The sequence below is a fragment of the Chrysochloris asiatica genome, unplaced genomic scaffold, assembly GCF_000296735.1.
Source record: "Chrysochloris asiatica unplaced genomic scaffold, ChrAsi1.0 scaffold00009, whole genome shotgun sequence".
Lineage (NCBI taxonomy): Eukaryota > Metazoa > Chordata > Mammalia > Afrosoricida > Chrysochloridae > Chrysochloris > Chrysochloris asiatica.
In genome coordinates this window covers 26,086,842-26,102,767 of record NW_006408527.1, presented here as the reverse complement: position 1 = coordinate 26,102,767, position 15,926 = coordinate 26,086,842, and the positions used below count along the sequence as shown (strand labels likewise).

The 15,926-nt window shown below is 39.0% G+C and overlaps 1 pseudogene; it reads right to left on the bottom strand.

The window, feature by feature from the left end:
• The window catches only part of LOC102820562, a 30,495-nt pseudogene extending 23,565 nt beyond the window's left edge, over positions 1 to 6,930 (bottom strand).
• Between the last annotated feature and the right edge of the window lie 8,996 nt (positions 6,931 to 15,926).

Genomic DNA, 15,926 nt, shown 5'->3' with positions numbered 1-15,926 from the left:
TATATATATGTGTGTATATATGTGTGTGTATATATATACGTACACACACATATGCATGTATTTATGTTGTGTGCTATTGAGTCAATTGTGACTCATAGAGATTCTGCAGAGTTTCTGAGAGCTGCATGTGGGTACAAACTGTAAACTTTGTGATTAGCAATCTAGTACTTTCACCATAGTATTACACTAGACTCTCTCTAGATCTCTTTCTCTTTCTATTTCTCTCCTGTGTATCTCTCTCACATAATGGTGGTTCACAATTATCCACACTATGGCTGTAGGATTTATTTTATTCAACTTTTAAAAGGCAAATGTATCATTTTTCTGATATAATTTCCTTGTTTTTCAATACATTTTGTCCATTGTCAACAAACTTTCGTATTCTTATTAAAAACTGCTTAAGGCTGAGTTGCAAAGCACAAATGCACTACTTTCTTCACTTCATCAGAGGTGAATCTTTGTCCTTGAAGAGCTTCTTTCAGGAGACCAAACAGGTGAAAGTTCAATGGAGCAAGAAGAGACTATAGGAAGGAGACTTTAAGACCTCAAAACAAAAGTTTTTGCTGAGTGACAGCTTTGTGGGCAGAGGTGTATGGATGAGTATTGTCATGCAAGATCACAATGCCCTTAGATAGCAGTCCTCTGGGTTTAATCCAAAGTTTAGGCTTTAGCACTTCAGTGAGCATCTCACTGTAATGAGCACTGTTGAGATTGAAAATTTTCCTAGGAGTTTTCCAATATTGGCCCTTGAGACTCCCAGAAAACTGTTTAAGGATCAATTTTCCAGTTGATGGTTGACTTTTGAACTTTTTCTGGGTTGGTGATTGAGGATCTTACCATTCCATACTCTGCCGTTTACTCTGAAGCTCGTAGTGATGAATCCATGTATCTTCCTTCGAGTATTGGTCCAATTTTGTTTGCAGATTTCTGTGCTTACACCTGCACAGCAGTGACCCTGATTGGAAAGCACTGATAAGACAGTGCAGCCAAAAAAAGTTTTAATATAACCAGACTAACAGATATTTGACTTACATTCGTATGTGTTTGTGTGTTGTGTATGATTTAAGTGCTGTCAAGTTGGTTCCAACGCATAGAGATCCTGTTTCCAAGGAGCCGCCACTCTGTTTGAACCACTGGCCTTGTCGTTCAAACTGACCTTGTGGTGCAGTGCATTATCCTGCCTTGTTTCTTGTGTAAGTCATAGAAATAACTTTATTGTAGCAAAGGAAGAGTCACATGAATGAAACTGATGTTTGTAATCTACTGAGATTCACATCATTTGTCATCTCAGAGGTAAAATGTTAAGTCATGACCCTCGGTGCCAGCCACATTTCTATAATAGAACTCCATGACAATTACTGGCACCAAATTAGTAGGAGGAGTAAACCAAAAAGGAGTCAGTAAGGCCAACCTAACAATTTTATATCAATTCTAAACTATTTTTAAAATGTTTCCAAGTAATTAGGCTGTTGCATTGACCATACTTTACTCAACAAAACATAAGACTAAATGTTTCAATTTCCATTTACAAACAAAAATTAACAGATAATAATGCAGCAGTTTTGTTGAATTTATATGGTTTCAGGAATATTCTCCAATAAAAGCCAGGAATAGTCTCCAATAAAAGCACTGGAGAATTTTGCTATGAGAAAGCTACCACTTATAGAATTTATGCAATAATGAATCCCAAGTTCCCAATTTCTTTATGCGTGCCCTGTATCCACGAGGAAGGAATTGTCTCTGGGTTTGCTCTGTGTTTGTGTGACAGGCTAGAAGTTTTCACAAATAAGGCAGTAAAGTGTGGATGTCTTGTTTGGCTCATTGGACATGTCTTCTTTCCTCAAAACCCTTTGAGCTAAGCTCATTGTGCTGTAGCCACTATTAACCAAGACTAGTTGCCATGTGCCAGTGATGTTCATGGCAGCCCATGTGTGTCAGTAGAACTGTGCTACACAGAATTTTCAGTGGCTGAATTTTCTGAAATAGATCACCAGCGCTTTCTTCCATTGCAATTCTGAGTGCACTGAAACCTCCGTCTATTGGTTAGTAGTTGAGGACATTTGTCATATGTTCTTCCCTTCCCCCACCCCACAGGGCACTACACTAGGAACTGATTGGCTCTGTGCGGTGGAGTAGGTTGTTACTCATAGCGACCCTGTACAGGGTTTCCGAGGCTGTAAATCTTTACAAGAATGGAACGCCTCATCTTTCTCCCACGGAGCAGCTGGTAGTTTCGAACTGCTGATCTTGCGGTTCGCAGCCTGATTCGTAACCACTATTCTCCTTAGGAGCTGATTATAGAGTCCCAAATCCCCTCCCTTAAATACACATTACATTGAATTCTGAGCTGCCTGTTTCTGGATTTACCCTCACAGCCAGATTGATGCAGGAACTCAGAATGATAACCCTACTCTGATTATAAAGCCTACTCTGATTATAAAGAACCTGAAGATCTTGGGTCCCGGAAAAAGAGCAGAGCTGGCAGTATATTTGTTGTTAAGTGCCGTGGAGTCGATTCTGCCCCATAGCAACCTTGTATAGGGTTTCCAAGGAGCAGCTGGTGAGTTTGAACCACGGACCTTGCAGTTCAAATGACTTTGCAGTCTGACGCATTATCCCACAGAGCCACACTGCAAAACCCCGAAGGTTCAATCAAGATCAAGGCCTCAAAGTCAGTAACCAAGGAAACCTAAGAACACAATACAAGAAAAGAGTTTCAAATTCCTGCCTTTGCTGTTGTGGTAATTAAGTACCATCGAGTGGATTCCGACTCCCAGCGACCCTATATAGGGTTTCAAGGAATTGCTGGTGAGTTTCAGCCAATGACCTTGGTATTCAAATCGACCTTGTGGTCAAGTGCTTATCCTGCAGTGCCACTTCAGAGGTCCTATCCTTAGTGTGTTAAAAATAGCAGATATTGGGGGAAATGGTGCTCACAATTTGCTTCTGCTACCCAACAATCAGTTGATGGTAAATCCGCAGTGGTGCTATGGAAGAAAGATCTAATGAGCTACTGTTATTAAGACAACAGTCATTCAGAGGCAGTGTTTCCAGTCCTACTTTTGGTGGTTTTCAAAGCTTGTGAGCACCCATCTACGGTGCAACTAATGGTCCCTCCCTATCCAAAGCAAAGATGAGGGAAAAAAATTGAAACAATTTGTCCGTTGAATGACTGGATTACTTAAACATGGATTCCATGATCCTGAGACAAGAAAAACTAAATGGTGCCCAGCTACCACCACTGACTGCTCTGAAATTAATCACATTAGAAGGTCTTGGATAGAGTTGGAGGAAAATGTGGACCAATGCTTAAAATCGTAAAAATAAGACTGGGCTTATTGGTTACACTGAGACTGGTGAAGCTTTGGAGACTGTGGTCCTTAGTCCACCTTTAGTGTGGGAACGAAACTCACCCCAGTGGCACACTTTTCACCCAAACAATACATAGGCCCATTGTGGTAAATCATAACACCATATATTGTCATTAGGAGGTAAGGACTCCTTGGAAAATCATTTGAGATCAAAAGGGCAGTATTTTCCCAAGGACAAAGTTCAAAAGACAGGAACACTTAGGAAAGAAGGAGGAATGGAAATAGAAAACCAGGGAGGAAGTGGGTTAAGTGATGTTACACTGTAGGGATTCCACTCAATGACGTGAAACAAACACGTGTATGACTTGTTGAATAAAAAACTGATTTGCTTTGTAAAATTTCACCCAATTCACAATATGAAGTTTTTTTTTTTTTTTTTAAAAAAGATTACAACAATCAAAAACCCTATGGAGCATAGTTCTGTTTGTAAATATCATGGGATCAGTGTATCCCAGAATCAACTTGATTGAAATAGGTTTAGTTTTTAGGTGGGAAAAATAGTAAATACATCCAAATAAGCAACTACTAGATAAAGTAGAACATGTCACAAGTGAAGAGTTGAATCTGTAGAACTTTTTTTACTGCTTTTTTACTGCTCAATAGAATTGGACAGGTATCATGCCCATCCCATTAGTGTTTATATTTATAATATATTAATACCTATATCAACAACAAAAAATAAACCACAGGCAAAAGATTTTCATTATCTGACTTACCTGCGTAATACCCTTGATAAAAGTATAGTACATTGAGAAAAAAAGGTGAGCATATACACTAGATACATTTACTTTTGCTGGAAAAAAAAATCAGTAAAAAGCTGTGCAGGTATATGATAGTTCATCACATATTAAAGGGCTACCATATTTACCATTAATGTCACCTGGAAGGGATGGGGATCCTCTTCTGATAATTAAACCAGCTTTCTGAAGAGTCTACATTTATGTCCAAAATCAAGATTCATACCTTGAATCTTGATTTTCTTTTTCTCAAACATTTTCCCTTCTTTGTTGAAATCTCAAACTCAAGTTCTCTTAAGGAAATTGTATTATCTCTCTTCAGAAATTATCTTTGCCAGTCTTCATGATGACAATTGTAACATAACCCCTTCTACAATGAACTCAAATTTTGCTTTTAATTCCTTATACTAAAAGCTTCCATTTTGCATCTTTCATGTTTTTCTGCATGTCTATGACTTTAGGCAAGTTATTCAAACTCCCTGACTATTTTTATGCTTCAAAATTGAGCTTTATATTAGCTATATTATAATGTTTGATTACAGTTAAACCATTATTTGAAATACTAGAAGGGACTAAGCAGAGAACTAGGTACCTCTTAGATACACCATTTTCTTATTTTCTCCCTTTTATTTTTTACTTACTTAAAATATCCTCTTTTGCTACGTATAATTTACATTTACACTTTTCATCAGTAGAGAACATAATCAAATCCAGTAAGATGATCTTTGTGCTGCTGTATTATATTTCTCATACTTCTCTATATGACTGTGAGTTTTGTTTCTGACAACTTGGGATTCAGTAGACCTAGTGCATTTTCAGTAGGCTTGACTGTAGTCTGGGAGAGTCAGTGGCCACAGTCTCAACTCCACCTGCTTCAAAGGGCCTGTGGTAAAGTTGGGTGGTGCTGACCTCACTTCACAGTAAAAGGGTGTGCCCAATATGTGTATGTGGTATCATAGTCAAAGTCATTTTCAGTTTTCTGCTGTTCATACCTGGACTATTAGGTCTGCATGATACTGAATGTTGTCAACTGACCCTTCAGGATTACATCCTTCCACCTAAACAATGACCCTTCAGCTACTAAAACACTAACTTGAGTAGTTTAGGAAGAAAGTAAGGAGCTCTGTTGGCTCAACAGTTAAGTCCTTGGTTGATAACTTAAAGCTGGTAGTTTAAATCCACCTAGGAGCTTTACAAGACATAGAGCTGGTGACCTGTTCCTCTACAGAGGTTACCATAAATCAAAAATGCACTTGAAGGCACCTACCAACAGCAACAAGGAGAAAGGGTGACCAATCCTTAACCCCAGAGTAGATTCCTCTTTCCTTCAGCCATGCTCTATTTGTGCCATGGGTCTGGCCTTTACTTTCTCAGAAACAAAAACACATGTCCTGCCTGCATTTGTGTGTTTGGTCATGGAGTTACCAAAGCTCTATTTTGAGTAGTTCAAGTGTTTTATATTTGTTTGTTTTGCTTTTTTTCTCTAAAGTAGCAACATTGTATATCCATTAGTTAAAGAGTATTAGGTTTCATAGTTTGCAACTAAAAATTTACCTTGTAAAAATGTATTATCTTTCAAAAAAAAAAACAAAAAAAAACCTTACCTTACAAAGCTTACAACCTATTTATCTCAGTCATATGATGGGATTCCACTGAAATGGCAGTGCTATTGTGTGAAGTGTTAGCTGGACAGTTGTTTTAGTTAACTAACTTCCTTTTCCATGCAGCTTTTGGGCTGTTTGAACAGTAGTGGTTTGTGATGTGGCTGTTCCCTTTTCCAACAATACAAAGAATTAGTCTTTTGTCCATACACACCGAAGGCAATGCAGGCTCTGTTCTAGCACACACTGATGTTCTTGCCTATCTTCAGCTGAATGGATGACTACATTCCAAACTCATGAAAACTAAGCACTGCTGTAATGGCACAAACCCTGGATTTTCCTCTGGGCTCACACTAAAAATATCCCAACCCACCAAATGTGTACTTTTCAAAAAAAAAAGAAAAGTGTAATTTTAGCTTTGGTTTTATAAGTGATGGTATACATCTGGATTATATCTTCTAACCTTGACATTGTTTCAAGTGCTGTCTCTGAGTACATCAACTCTTAATTTGGACTGATTAAATTTGTGATAATTCTTTTTAGTTTAGTACCTATGCAAAGCCAAAATCAAATGAAATGCATAAAGGCAAGCAGTTTGCAGATTACTAAGCATACATTTTGTCTAACAATCACTTCTAGAGAAAACAATGTCTGAGTAGAATCTACATAATTTTGCTAAGGCTTACAACATTTTTGTTGTGAATTAGCACAATATTTTATTTCCAGCTACTTCCCTTCAATTTCATAAGCAGAAAAAATAAAGTGTCGTCGGAAAGCAACTTAAGACATTTATAGAAGCTGCTAGCGTTTTAAACTGATGTTTGTGAGGTGGTAATTATATGCACAGAGGTGAAAAGTCTACCTTTGCCGCCCTTTGGATCCTGTGACAACTAGAATAAATGATTTCCAGCTGCTCCTTCAGGAGGGTAGGATGTTGTTCTAGAAGAAATGTAGGCCTTTTCCAGGGTAGCAGCTGATGCAACTGGAAATTGTGCCATCTGTCCCTGTGACCACAGACTCCACGTCGAGCTGCTCCTACCAGATTTTGTGTGTAGACTCTGTGATTAGACCTGCTAGAGAGAGGAAGGAAGGGCTAGACAGTCATGGCCTCTCCTTTAAGCTTTTACAAAAAGTCTCCTCCTGCCTCCGCTTGCCAGTAATTCCATGATGTTGGTCCAGAATCAGCCAAGCTATCCATTTAACGTAATAGATGCCTGTCATGTCGTTAACAAAGGAGGGCACATGACATGAATTTGGAATTTCATCTTGGCTAGAATTGGGTATGAAGAGCAGAATTCAGAACTCTGACTTAAGAACAGATGTATTATCCACAGATAGATATTCTGCAAGACTGAGAATTTACTTCTTTGATAACGTTTGTTCCTCAGTAAGCTGGTAAAAGCAGATAAAGTGATCTTTCAGCATTTTATCAGCTATTTAAATTATTCATTTATTGTGAGTACCTGATAGGAACTTGTAACAATGTGAGAAGTTTCATTAGTGATGTTTTTCCCTGTTGCATAATAATGATAAGCAACAAAGATGGGAGGGGAGACCAGGATTGTTGGAAAGTGATTAACCTCATTACTAAGTAGAACAGACACTATCAAGCAAACCTTACTGCCAGGAAAAGGGGAGAGGTAGGGACAAGGAGGGATGATAGACCAAGAAGGAGGTAAGGAAACAGACATACTCAGTGGGAAGGAACATCCTGGTGATCTTTCACTCCATAGGTTTGCTAATCACAACTGATGAAAAGAAAAATAAATCTACTTTGCATTGGCTCCCTAGATAGCATTACAGTTATAACTTGGTAATAGTGAAAGTTTGATTCTGCCCTTACACACCCACCCAGTACATCTCATGTGCAGCCACTCCCTGTCTATCGTTGTTGTTGTTGAGTGCTGTCAGTTCGGTTCTGACTCATAGCAACCCTGTGTAGGGTTTCCAAGGAGCGGCTGGTGAGTTTGAACCACCAACCTTGTGGTTCAAACCGACCTTGTGGTCCAGTGCTTATCCCACTGCATCACACACAGTCTACAAGTGGAGGTTTGTATATTGCTATGATACTGACCACATGTCAGGAGTTTCCATATGAAAAGGGACTAGAAAGAAAGGCCTTATGACCTACTTCCCAAAGTGAACCAATGAAAACCCTTAGGATCACAACAAACTGGTTCTTTTGTACCTGGACTCAACATTACAGCCAACAATAGCAATAAACTTGCAAACAAATTAATCCAGTGATGCATACTTCTCAGATATGTTTATATCAACAGTAAGGGTACCAATGAAGCGCTGAGAATCAAACTGTCCAGGCCCTTTGGAGCAAGATTCTCACCCCTAGCAATGGGCTCAACACCTCCTACTGCACAGAGAAAAGCAGAAGCATGAAAATGCTTGGTTCCTCCCTGAAAGTGACTCCACTGCAAATAAACTTACAGATAAAAGACTACTGCCTACTGTTTATTATGAAAAACAGACAAACAAAAAAGGAAGCCTTCAGGGCATGCTGAGACCCTTCAAACAGGCTTCAGAGTGTTTGAAGAGCGCTTCCTCCTGCACCAACTGCAGGCATCACAAAACAACCTTGCCAGGAAGACATCCGAGGGTATCCTAGATCGGAACTCCGATTACAGAGATGGAGAAGAGTAGAAAGAAAGAGGGAGAAGAATTGAGGGAAAAATGATAAAGAATGGTGGGTGGTGGTCATGTGCCGTGGAATCGGTTCTGACTCACAGCGACCCATATAGGGTTTCCAAAGCTTGTAAATCTTTACAGGAGCAGAAACCCTCATCCTTCTCCCATGGAATAGTTGATAGTTTTGAACTGCTGACCCTGAGGTTAGCAGCCCGATTCGTAACCACTACGAATAAACAGAGCAAGAGTAGCCATTTCTGTCTTCTACTGACCAAAAGGAGTTCCTGAGGGATGCAAATGTTTAACACATTTGGCTGCTGAATGAAAAGTTGGAGGTTTGAATCCACATGGAGGCTCCTGGTGAGCTACTTCTGAGAAGTGGCCATTGAAATCCATGTGGCATATCGTTTTTCTTTGATACACTTGGGGTCAGCATGAGTCAAAGTTGATTCCAGGGGCAACTTTTTATTTAGGGTGGACTCAGGAGCTCTGGTAGCGTAGTGGTTACAAATTGGACTGTGAACCTTAAGGTCATCAATTCAAAACTTCCAGCTGTCCCACAGGAGAAAGATGAGACTTTCTGCTTCGGTAAGGACTGACAGCCTTGGAAACCCTGTACAGGGTCCTTATGAGTCGGAACTGACTCCACGCACATAAACACCAAGGAATTCTCAGTGGCACAAATGGCTAAGAACTTCACAACTAACCCAAACTTTGGCAGTTAGTATCTACCCAGAGGTACCCAGATTTATAACCATTGAAAACCCTCCATGAGTCAAAGTCAGACTAGAATAATTTTTTTTTAATTATGGTTTTTAATTAACCACAATCATGAAATAAAAGCTATTAGTAAACCATCTCAAAGCTCTCATTGCACTGAGCTTTTTCCACTGAAATTGATTCAGTATTAAGGAAAATTCCATTTAGTTTTTTTGTTGTTTTCTTTTAATTGCCAAGACAGTAAGCTGACTACCTTTGCATGGGGAAGCAGAAGCTTGTGCATTGCTCTTCATGATGACAAGTGGAAAGGAGGGTGTGTGATCATAGATGACATTTAGAATTGTAAGCAGGTTAAGCATGCCATGATCCTCAGATCATCAGTGAGTGGGTTCTACTGATACCAGATGCCAAAATAGAATTCATTCTCTCTTGGAGATTTCAATTTAATTGGGAGACTATATAATTGTTATGACTTCCTAACAACACCCATGGAATTCCTGGTGTTGTGCTGTAGGATCAGCACTGGACTGCAAACCACAAGACCAGCATTTCAAACCCACAAGATGCTCTTTGGGAATACTATACAGGGTGCTATAAGTCAGAACCGACTAAACAGCATTCAACAGGAACAACTCCTACAAAGAAACAGACATTGTTAAGTGCTTTGAGGCAGAACCAGGTAATAGTGACTGTATGTAGAACAGAATAAAATACTGCCCTGTCCTGCACCATTCTTACCATTGTCATTGAACTGTTGGTGTAGCCACTGTGTCAGTCTCATTGAGAGTCTTCCTCTGTTTTGGATGACCCTATATTTTACCAACCATTAGCTCCTCCAGAACTGGTTCCTCCTAATAATGTGTCCAAAGTACATGGCATGTACTCTTGACATCCTGGCTTCTAAGGATCATTCTGACTGTCTTTCTTCCAAGACATGTTTTTTTTTCTTTTTATCCTTCTGCAAGTCTCTGGTATATTCAGTTTTCTTTGCCATCTCCGTCATTCAAATGTCTCAATATTCTGTCTATTGCCTCCATATTCATTGTTCAGCTTTAGCCTACGTATGTTGTTAAGCGTCATTGAGTCATTTCCAACTCAGCAACATTACATAGGATTTACAATGAGTGGCTGATAGGTTTGAACCACCAACCTCGCTGTCCATTGTTTGTCCTACAGTATCAAGCAGCACTCCCTGCATGCTTATGAGGTGATTGAAGTAACATGGCTTGGGGTCATGCCCATCTTAGTCTTCAAAGTGGCATCTATGCTTTTTAACATTTTCAAGAGGTCTTTTGCACCAGATTTTCTAGTGCAGTACATCATTGCAAATTCCAGATGTTCAAATCCACAGACTGTATGTTACCAGAAAAAGACATATTTCCATACCAGGAAAGAATAGTGATCTTTACTGGGGCTCAGAATTTTGTTCCCTAATTTATTTTTATATAATACGCACTAAAAATAGTACAAAAACACATCTCCTGTATTATTTACCTTCCCCAAAACAGAAAAGTATGCTCACTCTGTGAGTCTTATAATACTTTGTAGAGGTATTACTATAACCTGAGCTCATGGCATAGAAATCATATTATCCATAGTCTTTCCCACTAAATTTTGAGCTCCTTTGGGACAGGGGCTCTGCCTTATCCATTTTTTTTTTTTTTCTTCCACTGCTAGTATTTCTTGGACTTAGATAATATTTTGTCTGAAAAATAATATAGTAAAAAATGATTGTAGAAGCTTAAAGGATGAAGAGTAAAACATACCAAGAGGCTTTTAGGGATTATCAGAACATATTTTATCAGAAGAGAAAGGAAGCTCAAGACCTGAATTAGGAGAGTGGGATGCCTTTGGGGAAAAGAGGTAGGAGTGAAGGCACATAAAGCAGAAATGGAAAGATTGAGTGTGAGGAATACTGAAAGAGTTAGTGCTTGTGACGCTGTAAAATAGCATTGGTAATGTGGTAACTTGAAACTGTGGTAATTACATAAGGAGAAAAAAAAAATGAGTTAGGAGAGGAAGAAGAACTTGTAGGAAACTATGAAGGCTTGGTTTTAAATGAAGGCGTTAAGAGCCATGTTTTGTGTAAGAATCTGCTGGATATGGTAGAGCAATTGTTGTTAGGTGCCATTGAGTTGGTCCTGACCCATAGTGACCTTATGCATAGCAAAATGAAACACTGCCTGATCCTGGGCCAACCTCACTACTGTTGCCACGCTTGAGTCCATCTATGCTGCCACTTGGCCAATCCATCTCATTGGGGTCTTCCTCTTTTTCTCTGACCCTCCACCTTACCAAACATGATATCTATCCTCCAATGACTGGTCCCTCCTGACAATATGTCCAAAGTATGAGAGATGAAGTTTGGCCATCTTGGGCCTCCAAGGAACCCTCTGGCTGCACTATTCTCCTCCAACACCATGACTCAAAAGCATCAATTCTTCTATGGACTTCCTTATTCACTGTCCAGCTTTCGCTTAATGAGGTTATTAAAAATACCATGGCTTGGGTCAGGCACACCTTAGTCCTCAAGCTGACATCTTTGCTCTTCAACACTTTAAAAAGGTTTTGTGCAGCAGATTTGCCTAATGAAATACATCCTTTGATTTCATGACTGCTGCTTCCATTAGTGTTGATAGTTGATCCAAGAAGAATGAAGTCCTTGATAACTTCAATCTTTCCTCCATTGATAAGAATGTTGTTTATTGGTACAGTGGTGAGGATTTTTGTTTTCTTAACATTGAGATGTAATCCATACCAAATGCTGTGCTCTTTGATCTTCATCAGTAAATGTTTTAAGTCTTCTTCACTTTCAGCAATACCAATAAATGCAAGGTATAAAAATGACTAACTCCTCTTAAAAAATTGTTTTTGTTGTATGAATATACATAGCAAAACATACACCAATTCAACAGTTTCTATACATGCACTCTAGTAAAACTGACAAACTGACTACGTTCTTCAAGTTGTACAGCCACTCTTGCCTCTTTTTTCCACATTGTTTCTCCCTCATTAATAGGAACTCACTGTCCTATAAGATTTCTGTCTAATCTTCTGAATTGATATCAGCTTGCTTCCTATACCTAATTCTTAAAAGAGCTTACTGCTCAAGTCAGGCTTTCTTTCTTTCTTTTTTTAAAACTAATTGGGCTTAACTATTCCTCTGTTTTAGGAAGAATTCAAGGAATATTCTTAGCTTAGGTTAAAGATTATCACAGGGTAGCTTCAAGGTTTCATCCATCTAGAGGCCATGAGAATTTGAAATTCTGATCAAAGGAATGTTTGTGGGATTAAGTTTTTGATGCCTATGAAAGAACCCTGGTTGCATAGTGCGTTACGTGTTGGGCTGCTAACCACAGGTCAGCATTTCTAGTCTACCAGCTTCCTCTGTGGGAGAAAGATGAGGCTTTCTACTCTTATAAAAATGTATACCCTGGAAAACCTATATAGCTATAGGGTTGAGTCAGAACCAACTTGATAGCACACCCCCACCATTGATCCCATAGGAAGGCAGATCAACTGCCTATGTTCATGTATCAACTGTCATTAGGTATCAACTGTCACTACTCCTAATTTCTAAATGAAGACATTGGCCCTGTTCACAGGCACCTATAACAAGTCAAGGTGAGTAAATAAGAGATGGAATAAAAAGATATGGGGTCAAACAAATGACAATAAGGGTTTCACACATTTAGAGCTGGGAAGCTAGTACTAGGTTCTAGTACAAAGAAGCCAAGGATGCTGTTAAACATCTTCCAAGCACATGACAATCCCCCACAACGTAGGATGATCTCACCCAAAATGTCAGTGTGCCATGGTTGAGAAACTCTGGTATATAGAAATCCATTAGCAGAACTGTCTAAAAAGGTGAAGGTATTATTAGCACAAATTCCAAATGATATTCTTCTCTGGGTTGCTCTGTTTTGCTACTTAGAAATCAATCAATAAATTTAAAAACAAATAGCTTTGGGTCTGATAGGAAATAGTTATTGCTCAAAGTAAACAAAATCCAGAATGTGATTCACCCTCCAGTACTAATGGACCAGTTTCTTCTAGAAATAAATTGCAAGGAAAACACATACACACGCATTAAAAATTAAAAAGAAAAGAGAGAGAGAGGGAAACAGAAAGCAGAAGGGACTGAAGAGATGTATCAGTTGATTGAAATGAATAAATCTTATTCCAAAATACATTCTTTCTGATTAGTTAGATGATAGCAGTTGTTTCAAATTAGGATAGGTTTTGTGCTGTATTTTAAATTCAATGATAGATTAATAAGGCCATGCATGATAAAATATAGGAATGCAGGCAGAGGATATCTGTTATAATATTGATATAGTCATACCACTGTCTTACCATTATCTGTACGCCTTATATGTCCATCTTAACTAGAAAGAATGTTACATTAAACCATTTGGTCTAATTGGAAATGTTGAAATTGTGTAATTAAAGGTTGAATACTTTCAGAGTGCTCAAATGTATTAGTAGATGCTCTGGATAGCTAATAGCAAAAGTGTCAGTGAGCATATTTAGAAGCCAGAGATCTAAGTAGTAGTATAAGGTTTCCTCAATTACAGAATTAGAGTCACAAAAGACCAGAAGCATAGTGCACTAAGCCTTGGTTTGCTAACCAAAATGTCAACTGACCTAACTTACCCAGCCCTGCAAAGGAGCAAGCTGTGGCAGTCTGCTCCCTTTAGGACTGTCAGTCTTGGAAATTGTATGGAGCAATACACCTGTCCTGCACGATCACCATGAGTGGTTTTGGATTTTAAGATCATAGGGCACTCTGAATTGTCAACTTTCCTAAATAGAGATAACAGAGAAATCATAGTAAAGTCATAATTGTTGTTAAGGGCCGTCTAGTCGTTTCTGACTCATAGGGACTCGGTATAGCATATGCTTTCTTAGCTGTTTTATTCTTGTTAGGCAGAGGGCTAAGTGCATCATGTACAGTATCTCATTTCATCCTCATGTAATCCCATGAAGTGTAGGTGTTTTATCTCCACTCTTCAGATGAAGAAACAGCCTTAAAGAAATTAAGCAACTACTGACAGTAACAGAGCAGGGAATTAAGCCTACATCTGTCCAAACTATGCATAGCTGCTGCTTTGAAGTTGATTAAAAAGGAAAAGATTAGGATTTGTGAAACACTGAATTGGGAAATTTTTTATTTTATAGCTCTGTCAAGTAAAGGCAAATGCTAAGCCTTACCTGGTTCTGTTTGAAAGGAAAACTAATATATTAATTTCAGAAAAGGAGAGTAAAAGTCTTCTCATGGATACTTGTAACACTGTTGAGGTTTTGTTACTGCTCCTCATACTCCCACAATTTACTTAGAAGCCAAGTGAAGGCATCAGTGACCCAGCTGGAGAAAATTGGTGGGAATCCTGTCATCAATTCAAGATAAATACCCCTCTTGGTTACAGATCAATGCATCAGTTAAAATGAGGCAGATTCAGTGTGTAATTTGTAAGCCCTTGGCCCCTGTGTACGCAGAGTATAACATGCCTGGAGAAGAACTGGGCTCCAGTTTTTCTGGACTCTCAATGCACTTAAGAATTGAAGTAACCATTATTGAAGACTTTGGAAAAACCACTCCATATGAAAGGCACAGATCACTGTTCATGTGGACACCAAACACACAGATGCACTGCTATTTTGCACGTTGTATAGGAAGCAAATGTAAGTTTAGAGCAGAGAAATCTGTCACCATAAAGAGGTACTGTGAAAAAGAAAATCTTATACCAATATGATGACATACTCCATTGCCATCAAGGGAATTCCAATTTATAAGGACTGTATGTAAGGTTTACCAGACTCTAAATCTTTACAAGAGCTAACCTCATGTTTCTCCCAAGGAGAGTCTGGTGTGTTTGAACCCCAGCCTTTTGGTTAAGCAGCCTAATGCTTACTGTGCCACTAGGGCTCCTTTAACATGATGAAATAGATTCATCTATTTCCATATAATCCAGCAGTATTACAATACCTTTTCCCTAAGCCAGTTTGTTGTTGTTGAGTACCGTTAAGTCAGTTTAAACTCACAACAACCCTGTATAGATTTTCAGAGGAACACCTGGTGAGTTTGAACTGCCAACCTTTAGGTTCAAACCGACCTTGAGGTTGTGTGCTTATCCTATGGCACCACATCAGAAATCCAAAGACAGTTTAGTGTGAAGGAAATCGAGCTGACAATTTTAGTGTTCTACTTCTGCCATTTCCTTTCTGGGTGCTTTTAACCAAGTACCTTCTAACTTTTGAGCATTAATTCTTGAAAGTAAGTGTCAGTGTTGTTGTTAAGTGCCGTCGAGTTGGTTCCGACTCATAGCGACCCTATACAGGGTTTCCGAGGCTGTACATCTTTGCAGGAGCAGAAAGCCTCATCTTTGTCCCATGGAACAGCTGGTAGTTTCGAACTGCTGACCTTGGGGTTAGCAGCCCGATTTGTAACCACTACACTACCAGAGATCCTGCATATTTCCTATAATTATGAACAATTCCAAATAAATACAAATTTGTTGCTTTTAATTTGATGTAACTGTTAGATTGAGGACTTTATGTACCTGTTTATGGAAACTCAGGTTGCTGTTTTGAAGCCATGAGATGGAGAACATAAAATTGACAGGATAAAGGAAACCCCATGGCCTGGGTGTATCCGTGGTGTGTAAATCCCATGTGTGACATGATCAGGCTCCCCGTGACTACAAGCCACTTTGTAAAGACTAAATTCTGTGATGGGAGACCTAGTCAACAATTACCTCCCTTCTCTCTCTGCATTTGCCTTACATTTTTCATTGTAATGACAGCATTTACTAGCATAAATGTTCCTCTCATATGTCACACGTCTCAGTTCTCTC